We start from the raw sequence: 20557 nt of genomic DNA, 5'->3' as shown, positions 1-20557 counted from the left end.
TCACTGGAGTTTAAATGACATGTGGGTTAGCCACGCTCATTGTCCCAATCCTAAACCCCTACGAATCCACGTGTGGGTGGCAGGAATCTGACCGGCGCAGGGAGTCTGGCTCACAGGCTATTTTGCGATGCGTGTGTAGCTGCTATTTCTGGAGCCTCCGACCAAGCTGGTGTCCACACCCTGGGCTTCTGGCTCACAAAGTGCCTGCTCAGGCATCGTAGCGCTCGGCTCACATCTGCCACTGTGACTTCCCAGCACGCTGCAACAAGCCTCGCTCTGCTTGGCTTTGGCGAGCATTGCTCCGCTTGCCCCCTGCACAGGGGCCCGCCTCAGCTTCCAGCGCCCACCTCTCTGACCTTGCGTTACCCACACCCATGCGGCTCTAACGCAGGAAAATCACACCCGTGTGCGGGCAGGCTGTTTACATCCCTTGCTTTGCAATCACAGATTCTTAGCACCTGTCCTCATATCGAAAATGGGACTAGGGTGGGATGAAAGCTTTTCACCCTCTGCCTTTGTAATTTTTGATGTTTGAACCATGAGCCTATTTTTAAAAAACTAAGTATGTAATGGAAATAAGGACCTGTCTTGCCCCCCTCGTGGGGATGGTGGCTGCTTCACGAACTATGAAGTGCCCTTTCTTGCTGGGGAGGGCTTTGTGGTGGGGCTGAGGAGCTGGATCCCCGCAAAACCTTTCTCTTCTGTTCCTGATGGAAATTTCTCACCACGTGTCAGCTTTCTTGCTGCCCAGCTGCTAAGCTCTGCTTGCCTCTGGGCCTCGCCGTCTCTGAGTGAAGTCTGTGCTGGCAGACCTCAGGGGAGGGAAGAAGAGTTGCTGTGCTCACGCAGGAGCTCCTAGCCAGGCTGTGGCCGCTCGCTTGCACTGCACAAACTCAACTGTTATCAGTTCACCAAGGGATGGAATTATAAAGGAACAGAAGTTTAAAACTGAAAGGGTTGGCCAAGCCCAACAAGTCCCTTATTTTACAGGTAAGGACACCCATGAGTGAGAGGTCACACGGCCTGTTGAAAATCACACGGGGGTTAATGAAGCCGGCACGAGGGGGCAGCAGGCTGCCGGTTTTCTCTTCACGCCTCCTTCCACTCTTCCACCATAAGGCCAAGTAAGCCACGAAGAGGACATGCTATCTAGTTATGTTACAAAAGACAGATCTACTGAATGAAAGAAAACAATTACAAAAAGATGCACAGTGAAAAGGCTGGTTGTCCTTTCTGGGCAAGGTCATTTAAGGAGTGAGTTTGCCTTTTCCACGCTCTCCTGCCCCCTCCACTGGCTAAACAAGAGCCTGAGACCTGCAGGATATCAGAATCACAAGAAGGAAATGGCCTGAATCCCTGAATCAACCGCAGGGAGGAAAACTGCCTACCGACCAGAAATAACCTGCGCTGGACTGCCACTGTTAGAAAATGAACTTTTAATGTGTTACTACAATAAAGATCTGGAGCTTGTTTATGTTATTCTAACCAATCACTGCTCCGGGACATTTTAGTGGGGCTCAAAACAAGTCATTAACTCTCAGCTTTAAAAAAGAATCACTGAGTAACAGGAGAAAAAATATCCGGTTTCTGCTTTTAGTTCCATAACTCTACATAGTATAGTACAATTTACCTACTGAATGTAGGCGACATCTGACTTCCTGCTATGAAAGATGATGAAAGGTGAAAATTGAGCATTTAGTTCACTTAATCTCCCCTTTTCCTTCTGTCTCCCACCGTGTAATAGTTATAGTTTTTATTGGTTACATTTGTAATTTTAAATACTAGCTTTTTAAAAAAGAGAAGTTTTAGAGTATTTATAGCTTTACAACAATATCGAGAGGGAGGTACAGAGATTTCCCATATATACCCTGCCCCCCCACATACATAGCCTTCCCCCATTATCAACATCACTCACTAAATGGTAAATTTTTAAATTTTTGTATTTGCCTTAAAGTGCTTTGATTCTGCCTTTACACTCCACTGACCATTAGGCATAGACTTCTAGGTTCATAATAATTTTTTTTCTTATCATGAAGTCATCATCCTTCGTGTTCTAGCCTGTTTATGTGCCTACGAATCGCCTGGAGATCTTATTAAAAGGCGGATTCTGACTGGTGGGTCTGGGGTGGGGCCTGAGGTTCCGCATTTCTAATAAGCCCCCCTCCCCCTGCCCCCAGATGATGATCCTGCCGCTGGTCTGAGAACCACGCTTCAGTGGTGTTTCCAGCGCTCCATGCTGCCGCTGAGAAGTCTGCTGTTAGCCTAATTCACATCTCCTGGAGTTTTTTTCTCCTCTGGTATCTTTCAACATATTATTCCTTTAACTCCTGTGTTAATCATTGTCTTCTGCACTTGGTGGGCCATTTCAATCTGAAGATTTGTGTCTTTCTTCAGTTTGGGGAAATGTTCTATTATTTCCTTGATAGTTTCCTTCATTTTCCTCTGCCATTTTCTCTGGCTTTACTTTCTGAGACTCCTGTTGGTCAGCTGTTGGAGTCTTTTCTTTTCCCAGCTTTACTGAGATATAATTGACATATAACATTGTATAAGCTTAAGGTGTACAACCTGTTGACTTGATACACTTATATGCAGTCAACCCTAGGTTCTGGAATACCTCCCATCTGGAACACTTCAGTTCTTGACCAAGTTGTTCATGGAAAAAATGTCTCGGTTCTGGAACAAAACTTCAGTTTTTGACCCCACAACCCTTTCTACTGAGAGACAAAAAGTGTCTCTCAGGCAACCAAGAAAGGAGAGAATGCTTTTGCTGCTGGCAAAATAGAAGATTAACACAATTTTAAAACATAAAGAGGCCATAAAGTGTGCTATGTTGCTGGGGTGTGAAAGTGCTCAGAAAACAGCAATCACAAGCAATTGAAGAGGTGAAAAAATTGTTGTTAATCTGGAGGAACAAAAAGCAGTTAGCCCGTAAGTAATAGCGTTTTGGGGGCAGTGATATGTGAAAAAGCGAAGATGCTGCATACTGACCTGAAAGACACCCCTGGAACCAGTGCTGAAAGTGATTCCTTTACGGCCAGCAGGGGGTGGTTTGATAAGTTTCAGACAAGAAGTGTTCATTTACAGGTTAAACAGTACATGAGACATGTACGGTATATAAGAAAGGTTAAAACAGGGAGTCATTTGTGGGTCTGGAACGGACTAATTCAAATTCAATTTACATTCTTTCTAATGGGGAAAGAGTGGTTCAGCTTTTGAACAAATCACTTGAACAGCCTTCTGGAACGAATTCCGTTTGAGAACTGAGGTTCCACTGCATTGCAAAATGATTACCACCACAGGGTTAGCTAACACCTCCATCATGTCGCATTATTACTCTTTCTTTTTCGTGGTGAGAACATGTAAGATCGACTCTCTTGGCAACTTTCAAGTATGTAACACAGTATTATTAACTGTAATCACCATGCTGTACACTAGATCCCAGAACTCACTCATTTTATCCCTGGAAGTTTGTTTCCTTGACCACCATCTCTTCATTTTCCCCACTCCCCAGCCCCTGGTAACCACCTTGCATATTCTCCGTTTCTATGAGTTCAGATTTTTTTAGATTCTACATGTAAGTGATATCATATAGTATTTGTCTTTTCTGTCTGACTTATTTCACTTAGCATAATGCCCCCAAGGTCCATCCGTGTTGTCACGAATGGCAGGATTTCCTTCTTTCTCATGGCTGAAATATATCTCTCTCACATATTTTCTTGATCCATTAATCCACTGATGGACACTTAGCTTGTTTCCACATTTTGGCTATTGTAAATAATGCGGCAATAAACATGGGAGTGCAGCTACCTCCTCAAGATCCTGTTTTCATGTTGTTTGGATATATATCCAGAAACAGAATTGCTGGATCATTTGGTAGTTCTATTTTTAATTTTTGGGGGAACCTCCATACTGTTTTCCATAATGGTTGTATTAGAGCTTTTTGGTTGGTCTTCTAGTTCTCTTACCTTTACTGTTTCCAACTCTTTTTCTTCTTGCTCTGTGTTCTATTAAATATCTTCATCTTATTTTCCCCATGCCCTTCTGCTGAATTTTTGAATAGTCTATCTTTAATCTCGAAGAACTCATTCTTTCTTTATTATCTGATTTCATGTCATTTTTAAATGGACCTTGTAAGTTCTTAGATCTCTCTGAGCAAACTACTGAGAGCTGCTGTTTGTTTGTCTGAAGTGTCCTGGGTTGTCTTTGTTTCCTCTGGGGTCAGCTTTTCTGTTTATCTTGGCCTTTCTCTTTCATGCTGCAAGTTTTCTCCACATACTTGGTGATTCCTGTCCATTCTCAAGAACAAAAGATTAGGTAAATGGTGTGAGTTTTCCTTTATGTTTTCCCCTAATTTACCTGTTTAATGATGTCAACGTATTCATGGTTTACATAACCATTTTTGTATTAGTGATTATTAGGTTATTTCCATATTTTTAATACAGTGTTTCAATAAACATCCTCATAGATATATACCCATATGGGCTGATACAATTATTTCTATGTAATAAATTCCTAAAAGTGAGATTGCTGGTTGAAAGAAATACACATTACAAAACAACTATTTTATTATGGAAAATTTCAATCATATGGAAAGCTAGAGAGAATAGTGCAATTATTCTCTTAATTTGATTGAGAGGATGCAGACCTTACGGACATGATAAAGGCCAGTCCTGAGCCTCCATACCCCTACCCACTTTCACCCTCCTCTTGGATTATGCTAAGCAGCTGCCAGACCCCAAGTCATGTCATACAAATGAATACATATTCAAATTTTAGTAGATACTTCCAGGTGCCTCCCCCCAAATCTTAGCAATACCCTTCAACTCCAAGGAATTTCTGTTTCTTTACATGTCACCATGGTTGTATTTTTCTATAAAAGGTTACCTTTTTCCTTGGTTGCCGAGGGTAATCTCATTAAAATCTACCAGCAGTTCCCCAGCCTATCCATATGTGATCTGGCCACTTACATGGGCAGAAATTTATAAAGTCAATTTAAACAATTTGGGAAGTGAATCAGGTCACTCTAATGATTTTAATCTGCTGCTCTAATTGCACACAAACTGCCTGCACACATTTCTCTCAATTTAAAATTCTAATTAGCGGGTGGCATCTTTAAAATACCTTGGCAATATACCCCAGAGAGGTTGGGAACTCTACCCTGATTTTCCCTTCCTAATCTGTAGATGAAAGGATTTTCTTATATCCCTCATCCACAGAATTCAAGGACAAAAAAGCACTTAGACTATAAACAATTAAAAAAAAAAAGTTAAAACAAGAAAGCACTTAGAGCTTTCCTAATCTAACCTCCCATTTGTTTATGAGAAGAACTAAAAAGTTCCATCTCTCTAGGAACCATCCATAACTTCCTTTCCCACCCCCTAGTCTGGGTCAGGGTCTGTGTTATCCATCTCTGTAGCCCTCACACCCAGCACTGTGCCTGGCACACAGTAGGACCTCAGTTAAATTTATTCAATGATGAGTTTCTCAAGATTACATAACTAGTAAGTGTCAAAGATGCTCTGACTCCTGGTTCAGGACTATGCCCCCGCCCGGCCCCCCCCCCCCCCCGTAAACTGATCAGACTTTGGAGTAAGAAAGATCCGAGTTAGAATCCTGGCTCTGCCACATACAAGATGGGCTCCCATGAGCAAGGTTGTTAACTCGCCTGAGCCTGTCTCTTGGTTTCTCCTTTCTCTTCTGTTCTGTCTTAAGCCCATTCCCGTTGGGCTCTCCTCCCTGCCACTCCACTGAATCAGCTTTTGTCCAGGTCACCAACAAGTTCCATTTTGCAAAATTTGCCAGTCGTTGGGCTTGACTGTGGGCAGCATTTGATACAGCCGATCACACCCTCCTTCTCTAAGTACTCTTCTCTCCTGGCTTCCAGGAAACCACTTTCTCTGGCTCCCCTCCCTGCTGCTCCTCTCTACCTCCCAGGCCTCTCCACATGGGAGAGTTCAGTCCTCAGACCCTTCTCTCCACCGCCTCCACTGTGTCCTCAGGTGATCTCAGGCAGACCCCTGGCTTATAAATGACCCACACAATGACAGTTCTCACATTTATATTTCCAGCTCGGAACACTCCCTGAACTCTTCCCGACAGCTCGTCTTGGATACCTGCCAGCACCTCAAAATTGTGTCTAAGAATGAACTTCGATTTCCCTTCTAAACTGTTCCTTCCACAGTCTTCTCACTGCCCTTCCTTCAGTCGCTCAGGCAAGACCTCGGTGTCACCATCCTTCAATCCTTCCTCTCATATCCTATATCAAATCCGTCAGCAAGTCTTGTCCTTTTGGCTTTCACAACAGGCCAAGAACCGACCAAGCACTTCTTAACTCACCGCTGCAACCCCGGCCAGGTCATCAACAAATTTAAAAAAATGATTTATCTTTATTGTTAAAAGTATTCCAGATGTCTCCCTTTTCCCCCATTGATCCCCTCCACCCTGCCCCGCCCCAGGCCTTCACCACATTACTGTCTGTGTCCGTGGGTTATGCACATATGCACATAAGCTCTTTGGTATATTCTCACCCCCCCCCCCCCCCCCCGCCTTCCCTCTGAGACTCAGTCTGCTCCACGCACCTGGGCTATTTCACCAGCATTCTAACTGGTATCCAGCTTCCACAATCTCGCCCAAATGGAAATTAGATCAGGTAGCTCCTCCAGTGAGTTCCTGTCTCCCACTAAAGCAAACCCCCAAACACGATGACCTATAGGCCACCCTGACCTCGACTCCCATCACCCCTCAGCTAACCTTTGCTCAGCCACACTAGCTCCCTTGCTGTTCCAAAATGCCTTTGCGCTCTCTGTTCCCTCTGTCTAGAATGATCTTCCCCCAGATAGTCCCATGGCTTCTTCCTGTCGTTTCCTCATGTTCCTCCTCAGATGTCACCTTATAAGAACAGTTCTCTCTGACAATCTAAAATAGCAGTGCCCCATCACCATCTGTTCACCTTTCATTTTCTTCATTTTATTTAATATTTCTAGATTTCTTACATTTTTCTTATTTCTTCAAAGCACTTTCACCTGACATTTACATATTTACTTATTTATTGCCTCCCCCACCACCACCACTGCTATGTTCCCAAGGTCTGGAACAGTGGGTGACAATTAACAAGCACCCTGTACATATTTTTGAGTGGATGAATGATTAAGCTTCTGTTTAGTAAGACCTAAACTGATGTATGTAAAGCACTTAAAGACTATGGGTACAGTGTGAGTCATTCAATAAATTAGAATAAAAACCAAGAATAAAGGGGGGAAAGTTTGACAGCTTATGTCCCCCAAAGAAGGGTGTAAATACACTATAAAAAAGCAATTTATTAATAAGCATGCTTTTTTCTTTTTGGTTCCAAATCAGAGTATGTTGATTGAAACTAGTATGATACCTGATCCCTGGGACAATCCCACTTTATACTTAATTTTTTTTTTTTACTTTTATAAAAAATAATTTTATTTTTGAAGACAGTTTTAAAACATATCTATTTATAATAAAACTGATTCATAAATATGTCCAAAATTACATAATTTTAAAAAATAAACTATTTTTTTAGAGCAGTTTTAGGTTCACAGCAAAATTGAGCGGAAAGTATATAGAGTTCCCCTATATCTCTCTCCTCCCCTGCCCCACTATAACATCTCCGACCAGTGTGGTATATTTATTGGAGTCAGTGAATCTACATCGACACATCATTATCACCAAAGGCCATAGTTTACATTAGGGTTATTTTTTGTGTTGTACATTTTGATGTGTGTATTTTGATAAATGTGTAATGACTTGCGGTCATTACAGTATCGTACAGAATAGTTTCACTGCCCTAAAACTCCTCTGTGCTCTACCCCTTCATCCTTCCCTCCCCCCTAACTCTTAGCAACCACTGATCTTCTTACTGTACCCACAGTTTTGCCTTTTGTAGAATGGAATATGGTTGGAATCATACCGTATGTAATGTAGCCTTTTCAGATTGGCTTCTTTCACTTAGTCATGTGCATTTAAGGTTCCTCCATGTCCTTTCATGGCTTGATAGCTCATTTCTTTTTAGTGCTAAGTAATATTCCATTGTCTGGATGCACCATGGTTTATTTCTCCACTGCTTTCAAGTTTTGACAATTATGAATAAAGCTGCTATAAGCATCCATGTTCATGTTTTTTGTGTGGACACAAGTTTTAAACTCCTTTTGGTAAATATCAAGGAACGCAATTGCTGGATCATATGTATGGAAAAAGTGTATTTAGTTTTGTTAAGAAATTGTTCAACTGTCTTCCAAGAAAATTTACAGAATTTTAATATGCTTAGTGTCTCCTTTTACTCTCAAAAGTGTCCAAGTTTGGGTGATAAGTTGAATGGCCACTCTACTTAAGACAGATAATCTCTCCTTAATTACAGAAAAACAGTGCATCACCCTCACATTTCTATAGTTGTATTTCTTTGAAGCAAATCAAAACGAATCACAAATAGCCATGAATCTGCGAGTATTACTGGGAAGGAGGGCAAGTGAACCTCTCTCCTTGTCCTCACAGGGAAATCAGTACAAGGGGGTGAAGAGGCTTCGCGGGCCCAGCCAGCCAGCGGCACAGCGGGAGCGCAATCTAATCTCTGCAAACCCCATTAAAGGGGCCACCGTCCCCGGACCAAAATCTTCTTTTATTGTCCAATTAGTTAGGGTTCTTTAGTTTCTAAGAATGGCACTTGATGGCTTTAAAATGGAAGTGTGTCAGTCCTGAGAGGGGCAGTGGCGCTAAACGAAGGGACGCCCCGGCAGTTCCCCAAGTCTGGGCTTGCAGGGGTCCCCCACCTGGACTGTCCTCCGCAGCCTGCAGCAGGCCTGGGGCCCCGACCGCCGCGTTGGTTCCCCCCTCACGGGCAGGGCGCAGAGCGGGAACCGTGAGAAAGTGGACGACGACGGGGCTGAGGAAGCGCTCGATGCCCGCCCCTGCCGCCTCGCCAGGCTGCCCCACAGCTGTGGCTGTCGGCCCCACGGAATTAGCCCCGGCAGCACCCCTCGCTGTGCTAACACGCCCGTGCACAGGCCCAGGCCGACCAGAAGCACTCAGGTGGCATTCCTATGTTCCAGGGATTCTTCCACACACTGAAATATTATTTAATCCCTACACCAATGCTATTGAGGTAGTTGTCTTCAACTTAAAGTGGAGGAAACCACGAAGCAGATAAATTGAGTGCCTTTCCCAGGGTCACAAAGCAGGTAAGCAGAGGGGCTGGGATTTGAATTTGCACAGTTTTTTTTTTCCAGGATCTGGCCTTAATGACGAAGCTATGGGGTCTTGTCAATGGGTCAGCAATGTCTGAATTTCCCCAGTTAAGCTAATGGGTTAACTGGATCTCTCTGTCATCATTTCTTCCATTTAAGGGAGTATTTTACAAACAGTTAAAGCATATTAATTTGGATCTAAATAATTTGACATAAATTAAAGCCTCTCAAACTCAATTTCCTTCCCTATAACAGGGGTAGATACAGTCTTGACATTTGTTGCAAGAATAAAATAACCACAGGCACCCTTGGCCGGGGATTGAGCCTGCAACCAAGATACGTGCCCTTGGCCAGAATCGAATCCGGGACCCTTCAGTCCACAGGCGGACACTCTAACCACTGAGCCAAATCAGCTAGGGCTAAAGTGTAGAGTCTTTGTATCAAGAAACTGCCACAATAATAGCAGCTTCTACTGCTATTATTTTACTGTTACTGTTATTTTTAGGCTGGAATAGAACTTTCCCTTTGCAATGTCCATGAAGAGAATTTGTAAAATGGTGCCAACAGTACTTTTGGTACTTACGGTAGCTTTAAGGGATATTTTAAAACACTTTAAAAGCATTTGTTCACGTGTCAACAATCACCATGCAAACGACAAGTCATGCATTAAAATTCCTTATGGCACACTGCAAAGGACCTTTCTTGTCAGCTCTTTGTTGGCCCAGTTCCTGTTACTGAATGGAGTTGAAAGTAATACAAATATAATACAATAAATTGGCTTTCTACCAATTGATTATATTTATATATGTAACATACTTCCACGCAGTAAGGTAGCCATAGAAATACTGATAATAATACAAGAAAAAGAGCGGAGGCTAATAAAATAAAATTCACATTGAACACCCCAGCCAACACTCACAGCTACTCACACAGACACCCAGCCCACCCCTAACAGTATACACAGGGACCCTCCCTTATCCTCACGCAGGGGACTCTCTCACAGGACAGCTTTACTAGTAGTGCCCAGTGATTGAAAAAGCTATATGATGGCTAAAAGATAGAATTAATTCCGTAATACATTAAAAGAATTTTAATTGTATTAATTCTATGGGCACTTACATACAACTGGAAAAATCTGCAGCTGTATGCTCAGGATATACTATTTATTCAGTCTGTGGAGAATGCTTGTCATCTGTGTGGATGGTTTCAAGGAAGGACTCCCTCAATAAGTAGGAGTTTCTACTCTCCCACTTCCCATTCCCCACCCAGGGCCTTGGCCCACAGGTGCAAAATCAGTTTATTTATTGCTGACTTTGAAGATGGTGGGTGGGTGGAAGTGTGCATGAGCCAAGGAATCCAGAACCTGGGTACAGCTCTCAGCCGACAGCCAGCAAGGAAATGGGCACCTCAGTCTGACAACTGCAAGGTACTGGATTCTGCCAACAACTTGCATGAGCGAAGAAACGGGCCTCCCTCAGAGTCCCCAGGAGGGACAGGGCCCTGCCCACACTTTCATGTCAGCTCTTGAGTCCTATGTCAGTTTCTTATTTATAGAACCGTAAGATAACAAATTTTTATTGTTTGAAGCTGCTAGATTTGTGGTGATGTTGCAGCAGCAACAGGAAACGGCTACAAGTAGATTGACAGAGGCCGCAAGCTCTTCTGTACTGTGTCCATGCTTTAAGCAGGCTTATCAGTGAAATGTCTGCTTACCTGCACAGGAGCAGCTTCTGAAAAATTAACAGGTAGAAGCCATTCACAGGTGAAAGGCGGTCAGGATGTCTGAGCCCCCAAGTATTAGCATAGCCACGTTTTAATAACAAAGCTCAGACCTGGGGGCAGGCAGGCAAGTTAAATGAATGCAGTTGTAGGTGCGACTGTTCAGCTGTGGGATCGTGGCATGAATTGGACAGTACACACCATGTCCAAAGACCTTCTGATGCAATCTGAATTAAAACACAGCACCAGCCCGGCCGGGCGTGGCTCAGCGGTTGAGCATCAGCCTAGGATCCAGGCGACTGGGGTTCGATTCCCGGTCAGGGCACATGCCCGGGTTGCGGGCTCGATTCCCAGTGGGGGGCGTGCAGGAGGCAGCCCATCAGTGACACTCTCTCATCATTGAGGTTTCTATCTCTCTCTCCCTCTCCCTTCCTCTCTCTGAAATCAATAAAGATATATTAAAAAAAACCACAAAAACCCACACAAGAAAAACCCAGCACCAGTCAAACAACATCGGCCTAAGGGCCAAATTCTTCCCCCGCATCACCCGCAGTTTCTGTTAGGCCCACCAGAGGGCACCGAAAGCAATGGGAGGGTAACACGGGAAGACAGAGGTCAGATGGGCAAGGGGATGAAAAGGTAAGAAATAAGGAAGACAAAGAAAGAATGGGGGAGAAATGAAGCCCTGGAAGAGAAAGGACGGGGGGGGGGGGTGCTGGTGAGCCCGCTGGGCTCCACCAGCATCTGGCCAGCAGTGCCCTCAGGCAGCCGTGTGTGGGAAGCTCCAGTTGGAACATCCCGCCAGCTGGGCCCCAACCTCCCCAAAGCCTGTCTGCTCTCCTCTCTGAAGTCAACAGGGTCATTCGGCTTCAGGTCTCACGTGGAGAAGTGGCTGACGGCTCCTCCGCTGCAGGAGCTGCTGAGGTGGGGGCGGCTGGGGTAACCGGACCCCTCGAACAGGAGCCCAGAAAGAGGCAAGGTGAAAGAGGCGGGCAGGGCAATGACAGGGACAAGATTCACGTGTCCACAGCTACCCAGGTAGGGGCATGAAAACGCAAATGTTTAGCAGTCACAGAGCAGCATGCAGGGTGACACTGCCACCTCAGCTTTTAAGGCAGAGCACAGGAAAGGTTAGTGGACCCTGCTGTCAGTCACCGGGCTAGACCCCGGCAGGTTTGGGGGAAGAAGGGCCTACACTCTTTCTGTCATTGTCCAAACTCCCAGTGCAGAGCCTGGGACACTAGGTGTGTAGGACTGTGTTTGCTTAAGAAAATAATTCTGTTGTGAGTCATCCTCGCCCGCTGAGGCTTCTGCCTGTTTTGTCCTCGTAGATTCTGCCACTCTCTTGTCCTAGGGTGTCCCAAACCCACAACTATTTCACTCCCTGCCACCTTGATCCAATGAGTCATCAACGCCACACCTTGTCAGGTAGCATGACATAGTGTTTAAATGTTAATTCCCGAGTTCTTTTACTTCTCAGATCCCTCAGTGGTCTTGGCCTCCCTGGCCTGTAGGTGACCTCTCGTGGTTAAAGGGGGTAACTGCAGAGCTAAGTACCTTTTCAATCCAATTAGATTTCACATCAATTTGATCAATAAACACAGTGTCTGTGGAAGAAGAGAAACCAAGAAGACTTTTAAAATAACTTTGTAATTAAAAAAAAAACACACCTTGATGAGAATGTCAACATGGAAAGGAGGCTTACATTAGGGCAGAAGAGATATGTTTCCTAATTTCTTTTGTGTAACTTGCTTCCCAGGATTGCTGCAAAAATTGGAACTGAGTTTTTCCATCACGTATTATAGGCTTTGGATTCTAAAGCTCTGGCACCAAATCTGGAATCCGGTATGCATAAGGTCTATGAACTTGAGGCATGTCATTTCAAGTCTCTGAGACTCAGTCTTCACATCTGAGAAATGCGAACCTAATGATTATACCTGTCCAGCTGACATGGTTGTTACGAGGCACAAACTAGGTGAGGCCTGTATGGTGTTTTCTATATTGGGCCACATGATCTTTGGGTCATGGTACAGTCTCATCATTAGTCCTCACATGCCCCGCTTTTATTTACTTAACCATTTACTTAGTTATTTCAAAATGTCATGCACTGTACTTGTTACCAAAAGTGCTATACAGATATTAATTTCTCAGGAATTAAATAAAATAATAAGCTCTGTGACAAGTGATGCCGTGTCTATTCACCAACCATCTCTCCACCGTATGAAACCGGTCAGATGGATTTCTTCCTCCCTTCCTTTTAAACTTAACGCTCTCTGACATCTTCCTCCTGCTCCTTCTCAGTTCACCTTGAGTCATTCGTTTATCTTAGTTTATTTTTTTACCTCTTCTGTACTCACTTTGTCCCAATATTATGCTATAAGTGACCCTCAATTAATTCATGAATGTAGGTTCTTATTGGAAATGATACAAAGGAAATTCATGCGTGTGATGGAGGGTTGGATAAAATGATCTTTAAGGCGTTCATTCATTCAGTTTTCAAGTATGTAAGGAGGTCCTGTTATATACATGGCATTGTGCTAAGCACTAGGGCAATAACTCGAAGAAAACGTAAGATCTTTGCCCTTGTGGATCTTACATTGAGGAGTTTACAAAACAAGTGATCATATATACATACTGTGAATACTGAGAAGGGCTGTAAAGGGAACAAGGGTAAAGATACAGGAGACAGGCAAGTGAGCACCAAGTTACCTGGGGGAAAAGCATTCCAGACAGAGTGAACAGCAAGTTCAAAGGTCCTGAGGTAGGAGGAAGGAGGAACATTATACTGTCCCCCACCACGTGGGAATAATTTATTGGACATCTCACAGATGTGTAGGTATACTCTATTGATGTGAATACATATAGATGTATAAATATATGTATTCTGTAGGTATTATATATGCATATATGTATAAATATATATAATTACATACACGACTGTCTTAAAACCTTATCAGAATTAATGTTAAATCCTCAGCTATGAGAAAAATAGTGTCGACATACTCTGCCTTCAGATCATGTTCATTAAACATACAACTTTGTGAAAAGAAAAACGTTTGGAAAAATAAGTCAACAAATATCTTTTGGAGCTCTAATCAGCTATTAGATCTTGGTGACAGATTTTAAGGGATAAGGTCGCAGCTGCTCATAACAATGCCACACACCGTGGTTCACAGTAGATTGTGGGGCTTTCAAACTTAACATTAACATTTTGAACATAATATAATCTGTTTACTTTTTTATTTTAGCTTATAGAGTTTCAGAGTCAATCTTTTTTTTTCTGTTTGTTTGTGGTTTTTGTTTTTGCAACTGCTAAACTATTTTGTTACAAACATAAGTCTGGGTGACCTTTTTGTTCCTGGACCAAAAATCTTAATTACTTGCTATTATGAAATTTTGAAGGCAGGAGAGACAAGGCTTTTGAAAGAGTCCATGAAATCTTTATTATTGCAAAACCTGTGTACCATGAAATTTGAAACATTTCAATTTTTCTTTTAATCTTTGCTGTTTAGACAGATGTCTGCTTTCTCTTTCTTCGCCTGCCTTAATTCTGTAAACTCTGCCTGCTCTGCGTAAGGCATGGCTTTGTGGGAGAGAGATGGGGAAGCACAGGGCAGGAGGGAAAGTGAGCCGTGCTGAGAGGCCACAACAGAATTGTTCAGAGAGTTTTTTAAAAATATCACATAGTTCAGACAATTATACCCATTACAAAGTGCTCCCCCTGATGTTTCCACTACCCACAGCTGAAACTGATAGAAAATAATACTGAACGTAGACTGTAATTTTAAAAAAATTTATTTTTTTAATTAAAAAAATGTTAAAGAAAGAACTATCACATAGTTCATGATGGATAGAAAGCTCTGGGTGGGGATTCCTGCAGAAAAGTGGGGTGAAAATATCTAGAAAGACTGAAAAAAATATATGAAAGGCCATGAATACTACAAAAGAGGCTGGTTACAGACTTCAACCATGGTGAATGTTTTTACGGGGAAAAGTGAAGTGATAGAGTCAGCGTTTGCCTTCCAGATAATTTTCATAAGTTGGGTGTCTATTATATTTAGGCCACACCTAGATATCTCCCCCCCTTGCCTGATTCACTGTGTTTTTCTCTTCTAGTCCTGGACACAGCGTACCACAGAGCAAACAGCACCAACGAATGGCTCCTTTATGCACAAAATGAGGAGGTCCCGCAGGACATTCAATGTACATTGAGTTCAAACACACACTCATATTCAACTCGAACTGCTTCTTCCATGGAGTATATACTCTTACAGCATACACTCTTTCATGTCTGGCTTCCTTGGCTCAACATAATTTATTTAAAATTCACCCATATTGTTGTACCTAGCAATGACTCAGAATTTTTTTATTGTTGAGTAGTATCTCATTGTATGAATACACTACAGCTTGTTCATCTACTCTCTTATTGACTTGCTGGTGGGTATTTTGGTTGTTTCCAGTGTGGACACTGTTTTTGACAGATCTTCCTGGGGTGTAAGACTGGGCTAGAGAGGCACAAGAACTGAACTGAAAATTCTAAGTTATAAGCACAGATTTTTTTTGATTTTTTTTTTACAGATTGTTCTGGATACTTTACATTACAACTTCCTGGCAGAAATAGAACATATCTTTCTCACGCTTCATTAAGTGTCTGAATCAGAATTATTAAGCATCCAATTACAAATATTTGGTTCAGCACGGTGCTAATAAATACAAGTGTGGATTGAATCCTACATGAGCTTGTTGGATGGATTTTCTGGTGCGAAGAGCTCCATTCCCGGGTCTCAGAAAACAACAGGGACCCCCTGAGCTGCTCACCAGTGTTTATGCTGTGAAGCCCAAAGTTAACTATGGAGCCAAAACTCAACTAGAAATGCAACCCAACGTGCATCATGGTTAATTTGGGTGAATTATAAAGTCATTTGAAAAGCAACTTATTCAAATATCTACTTATCCAACATTAATAAAACGTTGGGCCTATTCATGGTAATTAATGCATGTTGATTCTTATATATCACGTATACAGGGGTGGGCAAAGGTAGGTTTACAGCTGTAACACAAATAAATAATACAATAATTTATAAATAATACAGGAATAAATTGTGTTTCGCATGCTCACAACTGTAAACCTACTTTTGCCCGCCCCTGTATCATCTTTAATTCTCACAACTCTGCCAGGTGAGTGCTGTTGTTCCCACATTTCAGGTGGAGAAACAAACTCAATAAATTAAGGCCATGTGGTCAGGATGTAGCTGAGCCAGAACTTGAACCCCAGATGCCGCACTCGGAAGCCCACCCACCCTCTTTACACTTAGTCGTCTTTAGTAGGCGCCATCAATTGCAAACCTGACCAAGTTAGATACAGATGCAACTGGCTCATGTGCGATCCACCCGTGGTTTCTCATGACGAGGAATCTAAACCTCTTATATCTGCCAAAAGCATTGGCGCAGATGCCGACCCCACAGCTCCCACCAGCACCCAGCACCCTCGGGGAGCTTAAATATTATTCCACAGAGGCTTATCTGATCTGCTCCTATGAACAGCGCTCCTCAGTGCTTCTGTGCCGCAGCAGTCAAAACATTTAATCATTTCTAATTTTTTTTCTACCTTAAAAATAGAATTGTGAGATTTTTCTACTGCCTCTCAAATAAGGCACACTCTTTAAAAATAGCAGAGAACAGCATATATTTTTTAGGTTGAAAAACACACGCGTGGTGATATCTCAGTTTCCAAAGATAAGTCTTTCTGTGAGAGCTTTCTCTGTTTGTTTTGATTCAGTAGTAAGGACACCTGCAGAAAAATTGTCTCTCTTCACAAGGCAGCTTCTTAGGAATTCGTCACAGGCATAAACAGATGATAGGACAGAATAAGCGAAGAGATCCGAAGAACTACTGATGATGCTGACGTCTTGCACGTGTCCTGAGAAGAAAAACGTCCCCATAATTTAAGCACATATTCAAAATGAAGTGAGGCACATTTCAAGATCAGAAACTCATTTTGCTTGGAGACAATCCAGGTTTCTTCCAAACAGTAGTAGATGATTTAACCACGGAGGCAAGTTTTAATAGTTGCCCAACCGTTTTCCAGTGTATGGGAGAAAACAAGCTACCCCACTGGGCTGTTTCACCCAGGTTTCAAAGATTCCTTAGGCTGTATGACGTGGGAATAAAAGGAATGGATGACCACCGGGTTTCCAGTGGGTGCTGGCTACCACCCACCCTTCATCTTTCCTGAGACCCTATTCGATTATGTGAGGTGTGGGAGCTGCGGTGGCACACGATATCATTTGTCCTTTCCATAAGCATCTCCTCTGGGTTATATAAAATCTTCATAAATATACATTTCATGCTCGGAAGTATTACATCATATAGTTGTGCAGTGATTTGTTCAACCGCTGGCAACATTTTAAAAAGGGATCATGTCAGTGTAACCAAGAGAGACAGGCATCTCCTCTCCACACTGGCACACTTGGGAATATAATTGGTACAACAATTTAGCAAGCATTTTGCAATATACGTCAAAATTTAACAAGACAATGTCCACGTCTTTAATACCTTTTTATAATTACAATTTTGAGAAATAACTTAAGTAACCTTCCAAAGTAGAATTTCAGAGATGAGAAAGGATACTTCCTGGTAGTTTTGATTGACATTTCTGGGATTACTAAAGAGTCGAACAGTTTTTAAGATGCATACAGGCCATCTGGATTTTCTCTTTAGGGAATTGCTCAGGCCCTCTGCTCACTTATCTATTGTGGCCTTAGTGTTATTTAAAAAAAAAAAAAATTATATAAGCCATTTATGGAGTGCAGGTACTACCCATTTAATTGTCAAACTTCAGGACTCAGGTGCCTGTTTTAATCTAAACCTAAAGGAGGAACCCAGACAAGGAAGCAGTAAAGCGGAAAAGAGAAACCAAGCCACTTCCCTATCTATAGCTCAGCATAAATTGCCACTCGAGCCGAAATCAGAAAAGCATTTAGATACGCAATTCTTCAAGTAGGGAGAATGGAGTGAATGATGTCTTTTATAGGACATCCCCTAAAGCACAACCATTAACACACACGGCCCACAGAAGCCTGTTGCTATCACATGGACATGTCTCCCCACTTTGTACCACGCGGAGAATATCAAATTGGTTCAAACACACCTGGATCTGAAACAAAACCTGGTTTCCTTTAGTCGGCAAGAACAACCCAAAGCATTTGCATCTCTGTTCAGTCCACACACTGAAGATGGAAATCTTAGGGGTAAATATGGGAAACCAGAGAGATGCGGGACGCAGGCGCCAAGGCTGAGAGTCTGTGGGCAGGACTGTGACGGACAGCCTGCCGGGCTTTACGTAAATGCAGTCAACAGCTCCCCTGTGGTAGGAATTCTGGGGTACTTGTGACCAAGCACAGTTGTAGGTTATTACTCTATGCAAAGGGACCGATACTTAGCACTTGGAGAAAAATACTAACCCCAGCATTATTTAGTCCTTACAGCTAGGGGTGATGCCCACTCTCAAAAGTCGCTTTAGTTCTCCAATTATACTGTAAAATTAACTGTGACAAGTTGTTTCATTCCTCTTGTGTCCACCAAAAACACCCAGGGGATATATAACTTGGTGATCAAAGCCTTAGCTTTAAAATAAAGTTAAGGAGGTTTTTGGAGACAGGCTGATATCTAGTGTGCGAAGGCTGAGCAGAGAAGGAAATTAGCAAACATTCAGCTAAAATGTTCTCAAGGGCAGGGATTCGTGGTAATAAATGGAATCACTTCAAGCTTGAGAGAGGTTACCTCTCAAGCTGTGGGAGACTGCACAGATCGCTTCAGGGATCACTGCATTTCGTCAGCCTAAAAATGGAGCTGCCTGTAGAATTTCTAGGTCAGCAAGAGATACAGAGGAGATACTAAAATCTAACAAAATGAGAGGCTATCATGAATCATTTATGAAGGGTTAAGAATGCTACAGAATATGGTGTTAAGAATCTAGCAAATGAGGGGGATACACACTAAATCTAGGATATTATATCCATGATATTGAACAATATTTTTTGTAAGTCATGGAAAAAGAGGGTGAGACGATTAGAGGTGCAAGTGAGGCCCTATAGTGTTCCTGATAAGTCCTGAGCTCACCCAACTCACCAGGACAATCTATGCCCACGTCTTCTCAGGCCCCCAGAGCTCTCTCAGCCAGGACAGTGTGCGCACTCATTCAGTGTGTTGGATAGAGAAGTCAAGTCTTAACTGTATCCAGGGAGAAAATTATTCGACCCAACATCTTCAGAGAAAGACTTCATTCAGCCCCTCTTTCAGGTGAACTTCTGAGGACCAGGAACAACAAATAACCCCAAATTCATCACAGAATCCTAAAAATGAATTTAAGACAAATAGCCTGCCCTCCCTTCCCTTGTCATCCCATATCAGAAGTGTTGACAACTCTAAAAACGACTGAGAGCGCCTTTCCCTTCCACAAGTGCAACGATGAGTTGTCAGAAGATCAGAGAGTGGGCAACCCGATGGAAGGCAGGAGCCGACGCTGTGCTTGGATGATTTCGGAACCGCGCAGTCACTCAGAAGTTTCAAACCGGAGCCTATAAGCTGCAGAATACTTTTGTTTCATTTTACTATTAAAGAAGCTCTCCTTTTTGCCACAAGCCTTGGCCCTTCCATTGGTCTTACACTTTGTTTTACACTTTACTGATCATTCTTTTCTGGCCTAATAAATGGCAGTTTTGTAAATCAAGAGTGTCGTGTTTAAACTATATATTGCCTAACTATTGGGGCAGGGGTCTTTATATATTCAAAATATCAAATTCATTGATAGTACTGTTCAACTCTTCCACATCTTTGGTCCTTTTTGTCTGCTTAAGGTACCATTTTCTGAGGGATGTGTGTTAAAACCTCCCATTGTAACTATGAATTTGTCTATTTCTGCTTGCCATTAAATCAAAATTTGCCTTATTTACTTTGAAGGTTCAGGCTCAGAATTTTTATATCTCCCTGATGAATGTTTCCTAAAATGACAGTTTTGCCTTAAAGTCTGTTTTGCATGATATTAATGCAGTTATATTGGCTCTCACTTTAAAAATATCTTTCTGCTTTATCATTTCATATCCCTTTGGCTTTGTATAATATGGTTTGGGAGTCTCTCTTATAAACAATACGGTAGAATCTTTATCTTCTAACATGTTAAAAGTACATTGTTAACAAATTACATTTATATTATAATTACGATTTTAATTGGACCTATTTCTTCCATTACTTTTTCTATTTATCTTGTCTTCATTTGATGTTCTCCTTTCTTGCTATTAGATTGAACATCTTCATTCTTATTTTACAGTGAAATAACACGAAAGTTAGATGTTCTGTTTCTATGGTTGCTGTAACTACCTTACCTTATTAACATTCACTCAAATTTAATCAACATTTCTACCCTCCTTCAGGAAAAAAGCAAGGATCTTAGAATGTTTTCACTCCAGTTATCACCTACCACACTCGCTGGTTGCTATCTAGTGTTTTAATTCCATCTGGCTTTTAGCCTCCACACACCAAAGACATTGTTATTGTTGTTAGTCAATGTTTGTTTAAGTGCAACCGCTTATTTACCACTTTCTGTTCACTGTTATTACAACCCACTCCGGTCC

The 20557-nt window shown here is 42.3% G+C and overlaps 1 protein-coding gene across 2 annotated transcripts in view; it reads right to left on the bottom strand.

Annotated features, from left to right (window-relative positions):
- The window catches only part of APBA1 (amyloid beta precursor protein binding family A member 1), a 182581-nt gene that overhangs the window by 75189 nt on the left and 86835 nt on the right, over nucleotides 1-20557 (bottom strand). The gene's annotated exons all lie outside the window — the stretch shown is intronic.

This window comes from Miniopterus schreibersii (assembly GCF_964146895.1).
Source record: "Miniopterus schreibersii genome assembly, chromosome: 11".
In the NCBI taxonomy this organism is placed as follows: Eukaryota; Metazoa; Chordata; class Mammalia; order Chiroptera; family Miniopteridae; genus Miniopterus; species Miniopterus schreibersii.
Note: the sequence above shows the minus strand (reverse complement) of the source record. Positions and strands in the feature narration are given on the sequence as shown.